Below are 6,846 nucleotides of genomic sequence, written 5' to 3' on the forward strand. Positions count from 1 at the left end.
GAAATCCCACAACACCAGTTTAAAGTCCAAACAGGTTTATTTCAGAACTCCCAGCCACCTGACAAAGGGACAGGCTGTCCCGAAAGCTTGCGGCTTTGGCTACAAATAAACCTATTTGGATTTTAAGCATAGATGCACCCAGAGGAAACCCACACAGACATGAGTAGAATGTGCAAACTCCACAGACACTGCTAGAGGCCGGAATTGAACCCGGGTTCCTGGTACTGTGAAGCAGCGGTGCTAACCACTGTGCTACCGTGTTGTGTAGATAAAAAAGGCACATCTGAGAGGTTAGACAAAGCACTTCATAATGATGGAGCCACCAGACGATAGTTACGAAGGCACGCTGCTTGGCTTTTCTTTGGCACTGGGATGATAGTCATCTTCCTGAAGCAGGTAGGGACGTCAGATTGTTGTAAAGAGAGGTTGAAGATGTCTGCGAATACCCCGCTAACTTGTCCAAGCAGGACCTGAGTGCTTGTCTGGATACTCCATCTGGCCCAGTTGCTTTCTGTGGGTTGACCTTTGAGAAGATGCTCTGACATCTGCAATGGTGACCCCAGATACAGCTTCATCCAAGGCTTCCAGAGCAGAGGGCATTCTCTCGTTGACCTCTTGCTCAAAATGGGAATAGAGTGTGCTGAGCCCATCAAGGATGGGCGTATTGGTGCCGATTTTACCTGTTTTCATCTTGTAGCCTGTTGTGTCTTGCCAACCTTTCCATAGTTGACAGGGTTCTGTGTGGCTAGCCTGGGATTCCAGCTTGGTCCCATACTGTCTTTTGGCATCTTTGACGGATCTCCTTAGATCACATCTGGCTTTCTTAGATAGGATGTGGAAGGGATGCCGGCGTTGGCCTGGGGTAAAAACAAAGAAATCTCACAACACCAGCTTAAAGTCCAATAGGTTTATTTGTAGCAAATGCTGCAAGCTTTCAGAACATGCTGCTCCTTCATCAGGTGGGTGAGAGTTCTGATCACAAACTAGGCACAAAGCCACAAACTCAATTTACATGCGTAATGATTGGAATGTGAATCTTTACAGCTAATCAATTCTTAAAGGTATTGTCTGTAGCTTTAAGAATTGATTAGCTGTAAAGACTCACATTCCAATCATTATGCTTGTAAATTGAGTTTGTGTCTTTGTGCCCAGTTTGTGATCAGAACTCTCACCCACCTGAAGAAGGAACAGCGTGCTCCGAGACCTTGTGGCGTTTGCTAAAAATAAACCTGTTGACTTTAAGCTGGTGTTGTGAGACTTCTTTCTGTTTCTTAGATAGGTCAGGGTCACCTGACTTGAGCGCCTCAGATCTGGACTTCAGCAGGCAGTGGATATCCCTGTTCATCCATGTTTCTGATTGGGAAACACATGGATTTGCTTCTTTGGCACACAGTCTTCTACGCACTTACTGATGAAGTCAGTTGCTGTAGTGGCGTACTCGTTCAGGCTGGTTGCAGAGTTTTTAAATGCTGACCAGTCTAATGACTCCAAGCAGTCCTGTACATTATCCGATTCCTCAGACCAACATTGCACGACTTTCTTTGACAGATTCTCCTGTTTCAGACTTTGTTTGTAAGCCGGGAGCAGGAACACAGCCTTGTGGTCTGATTTACCAAAATGTGGGCAGGCACTAGAGCAGCAGGCACGTTTGATATTTGTGTAGCAGTGATCTAGGATGTTTGGGCCTCTGGTAGAACAGGAGATGTGTTGGTGGTATTTTAGAAGAACGCCCTTGAGCTTGGCCTGATTGAATTCCCCAGCCGCGATGAACAAGGCCTCGGGATGTTTCATCTCAAGGCTATTTGTGGTGGTACATATTTTGTCCAGCGCGGTCTTCACGCCTGCCTGGGGTGGGGTGTAAACTGCTGTCAGGATAATAGAGGTGACTCCCATGAAGGTAGTAGAGGCAGCATTTTACCATCAGGTATTTTAGGTCCGAGAGGCAGAAACTCACCAGGGTGGCTCAGCACCACAAGGTGTTGATTGGAATGCAGACTTCACCTTCCCTCATCTTGTCTGAGGGCTGCTGACTTTCTGACTCCACCAAAAGTGCAGCCTGAACAACTGTGCTGTATTTTAACACACTGTCCTTTATTTTGACCGTTTAGCCCATATCCCTTAAGAGATGTCTTTTGCCCCTGTACCTCTAAGAAAGCCTGCAGGAGATTGAGTCTGAGTTGAATGGTGCTGCAATTCTGAGAGTTGGCCAGTAGCAGGATCATAATGCTGCAACTCCACAATTGAGAGCTTTGGTGACTTTAAACTAATTCCCACTCACGCTCCTCAGCTTGGCAACCCTCCAGGAATTGCAGATCCATCTCCAGCATATTTGTGTGTGCAACCCTGGCGACGAATCACTGGGAAGTAAAAATGCTTTTTTAAATACATCTCAGAACATTTCTCTTTGGCAGAGATAAAACATTGAAAATGGGAAAAGGGCTGTTTGTCTGACAGGCACTATCCAGAAACTAGAAGCAGGAGTAGGCCATTCAGCCCTTCCAGCTTGCTTCCCCCATTCATTTCGATCACCGAATCTAACATCCTGATCCCGCTTTGCAGCCCGGTGTTGAGTATTTAGTGCTTCCTGGTGGGTGCAGGAAGGCAGTGTGTCAATCAGGTAGAATGTTGGCCAAATATTGGGGGTGAAATCACGTGATTGAATCTCCAGGAATACATTTGGTCAGAGTTCAGAGCCACAACGGCCGCCAGCAACCCCCCAGCCCCACCGCCGCGAAGCCCCAGGCAGGGTCCCCCCACCCCGACCCCCCAGCACCCAAACCCCCACCCCGGGCTGGAATGTCACGTTCCCCGTTCCTCTCCCCGCCCCCGGGCTGGGGTCACCCCACAACCCCCGCAACCCCCGCCGCCGGGCCGGGGGTCTCCCATTCCCTGCCCGCTATGGGGCTCCGGCTGGATGACTACTCGAGGCCTGAGGCCTACTTTTCCCACTGAACTGAGGGTGGGAGATAAAGAGCGCCAGTCTGATTCCGCTGCCGCCTGATTTTAAACATTTCACTCTCTCTCTCTATCTTTGCCGCTGAAATTAATTCATGTTTTTGTTGAGGCGGAATTGCTGCAAAAACCGTTAAACCCTTGCACTGCTGACCTGTGACCCCGTGACCTCTGCCGTCGTGAGGTAACTGCGCTGACGTCATCCGTGGGCGTGACGTCACTCACGTGCGTCACGCGAGGCGGCCGCACTGACGTCATTACGCGTGCGCGCTGGGCGCCGAGGCGCCGCCCCCACCCGACCGACTTTTTTTTAACGGGAAATAAGTTCCCTCTCGGTGGAGGTGGAGCTTTGGTTTATCGGTGCCGAGACTCCTCCGTGTAACATTTATAAAAAATAAAATGGTTCCTGGGGGTGAGGGAACCTGGCGTTGCTAAGCAGCCAGACAATCACCGTGACCATGGCAACCAAACAAGGAAGCTGCTGCCACCTGGAGGAGAGGCACGTGGCCGGACTCAGAGCCTGCTGCAGCTGCAGACCCAGACACAAACCCAGACAGAGACCGAGACACCTAGAGACACAGAGACCCTGCTGCAGCTGCAGACCCAGACACAAACCCAGACAGAGACCGAGACACCTGGAGACACACAGACCCTGCTGCAGCTGCAGACCCAGACACAAACCCAGAGACCGAGACACCTAGACACAGACCCAGACAAAGACACCTAGACACAGACCCAGACCCTGCTGCAGCTGCAGACCCCCAGACAGGGACTGAGACACCTAGACGCAGACTGAGACACCTAGACACAGACACAGACCGAGACACCTAGACACAGACCCAGACTCTGCTGCAGCAGACCTAGACACACAGACCCAGACATCCAGATCCTGCTGCTGCTGCAGAGCCAGACTCACAGACACAGACCAGACTCTGATCCTACTGTGGCGGCAGACACAGATCCCCTGACGCAGACCCAGCCCCCTAGACAGAGTCACAGCTCCAAACCAAACTCCAGACCCAGACCCACCTGCAGCTGCAGGATTCCTCAGGCTGGATTCACGTTCACCCTTTCTCTCATAAAGCTTTTATAACTAATATCTGTTGCACCTCTAAATGCAAACTGTTCTGATTGTCTGCACTGCAGTCCAGTTAGATTGGAATACTTCGTCTCTCCATCACCAGGTACGTATTCAACCCAAAGTTTAAAATTGATAATTATTAGTCACAAGTAAGCTTACATTAACACTGCAGTGAAGTTCCTGTGAAAATCCCCTAGTGGCACTGTGGTTAGCACTGCTGCCTCACTGCGCCAGTGGCCTGGGTTCATTTCCAGTCTTGGGTCACAGTCTGTGTGGGTTTCCTCTGGGTGCTCTGGTTTCCTCCCACAGTCCAAAGATGTGCTGGTTAGGTTGATTTCCATGCTAAATTGACCCTAGTGTCAGGGAGATCAGTAGAGTAAATATGTGGGGTTAGTGGAATAGGGCTTGGATGGAATTGTGATTGGTCCAGCATCAATGGGCCGAATGGCCTCTTTCTGCACTGTAGGATTCTATGAATAAAGAAAGGGAGCCATTTGCAGGACTTTGGTGAATGAGCAGAGACATAGGATTGGTCTTACAAAAAGTCATCACAGGCATGAACTCAGCCAGTGACGTCTGTTGGGATGTGACAGCACCAGCATTCCGAGGAGAGGGAGAAATGGGACTCAGCCAGTGACTCTGCTTCAAACTTCCAACTCAACAAGTCTTGCTGAGAAAAACCCTGTCAAGTGTTTCATGATTGGGTGCATCTGCAACACACTGTGTTCTTATTTCTCTTATTATTTCAAAGGATGTGGGCACTGCTGGCTTGACCAGCATTTAATGCCCAACTTTAATTGTCCCTTGTGAGGGTGAGCTGCCACCTTGATCCACTGCTGTCCATGTGGTGTAGGTACATCCACAGTGCTGTGAGGGAGGGAGCTCCAGGACTTTGACCCAGCGACAGTGAAGGAACGGTGATATATTTCCAAAGTCAGGATGGGGTACGGTTTGCAGGGGAACTCGAAGGTTTTGGTGTTCCCCTGTGCTTGATGCCGTGTTGTCCCTCAATGCTCAGGACTGCTGGCTTGGGAGATGCTGTTAAAGATATTCCAGTGAGTGACTGCAGTGAATCCTGTGGAAGGTGAACACTGCTGGCACAGCGTGGTGGTGGAGGGAGTGAGTGGATTGGGGTCAATCGAGCCGGCAACATTCTCCTGAATGATACAGATGTTCTTGGAGATGCATGCATCCAGGGAGGGGGAGAGGATTTCATCACATTCCTGACATGGAACTTGTGGATGGTGAACAGGCTTTTCGAAGTCAGGAGATGAGTTAGTCACCGGCGTATTCCCGGCCTCGAATGAGTCCTGGCTGAGTCTGTGCAGCTAATTCCCACACTGTAATACACAACTGGGTGTGATTAGCAAGCTGGATCGCTGAGGTTGTTCGTAGGTCAGCCAGCTGCTGTGGTTTTTATTTGTGGTCTGGGATGATTCTGAATCTGAGTCTCTGCTGGTTCCATTTAGATCAATTTCCATGGAGAAAGCTTCCACAGAAATGGGCTCCGAGGCAAAGACCAGCTCAACACAGCATTCTGACCGAGAACTCTCAGACAACCCATCCGGTAAGATTCTCAATGTATTTTACTGGAATTTTTGTTTTTTTCTTGTTCTGACCAATGAAATTAACCAATTCATTAAACTCCCTCTACACTGTCCCCATCAAACACTCCCAGGACAGGTACAGCACGGGGTTAGATACAGAGTAAAGCTCCCTCTACACTGTCCCCCCATCAAACACTCCCAGGACAGGTACAGCACGGGGTTAGATACAGAGTAAAGCTCCCTCTACACTGTACCCCATCAAACACTCCCAGGACAGGTACAGCACGGGGTTAGATACAGAGTAAAGCTCCCTCTACACTGTCCCCCCATCAAACACTCCCAGGACAGGTACAGCACGGGGTTAGATACAGAGTAAAGCTCCCTCTACACTGTCCCCCCATCAAACACTCCCAGGACAGGTACAGCACGGGGTTAGATACAGAGTAAAGCTCCCTCTACACTGTCCCCCATCAAACACTCCCAGGACAGGTACAGCACGGGGTTAGATACAGAGTAAAGCTCCCTCTACACTGTCCCCCATCAAACACTCCCAGGACAGGTACAGCACAGGGTTAGATACAGAGTAAAGCTCCCTCTACACTGTCCCCATCAAACACTCCCAGGACAGGTACAGCACGGGGTTAGATACAGAGTAAAGCTCCCTCTACATTGTCCCCCATCAAACACTCCCAGGACAGGTACAGCACGGGGTTAGATACAGAGTAAAGCTCCCTCGACACTGTCCCCATCAAACACTCCCAGGACAGGTACAGCACGGGGTCTTTTAAAGCTCTGATGCAATATTGAAGCTGCAGTTTATTTTGAGATCTTTCCCCCAAACTCTGCTGACTGGCGAAAGGTAACTTGTGCTTCTTGCCAGTTGTCTATGTGTATGAACTGTAGTAGAGGTAACACATTTGACTTTAGGAGTTTTTAAATATAATATGTTCTTCCAGTTGTGGCATGTTCTCTCTCAAACTAATTGCTTCTTTTACACAGTGACACCAGCTATCTCTCACTTTTCTTCAGGACTGAATGTTGCACCTGACAAGGCGATCATTGCAGGTAATTGAGAATGTGTCTAAACACATTGATGTAGGAAGAACGGTAGATGGACTTCAGCAAGGCATTTGATACGGTGCCCCATGCAAGGCTTATTGAGAAAGTGAGGGGGCATGGGATCCAAGGGGACATTGCTTTGTGGATCCAGAACTGGCTTGTCCACAGAAGGCAGAGAGTGGTTGTGGATGGGTCTTTTTCTGCATT

The sequence above is a fragment of the Carcharhinus amblyrhynchos genome, chromosome 3 (assembly GCF_965287045.1).
Source record: "Carcharhinus amblyrhynchos chromosome 3, sCarAmb.v2.hapA, whole genome shotgun sequence".
Lineage (NCBI taxonomy): Eukaryota > Metazoa > Chordata > Chondrichthyes > Carcharhiniformes > Carcharhinidae > Carcharhinus > Carcharhinus amblyrhynchos.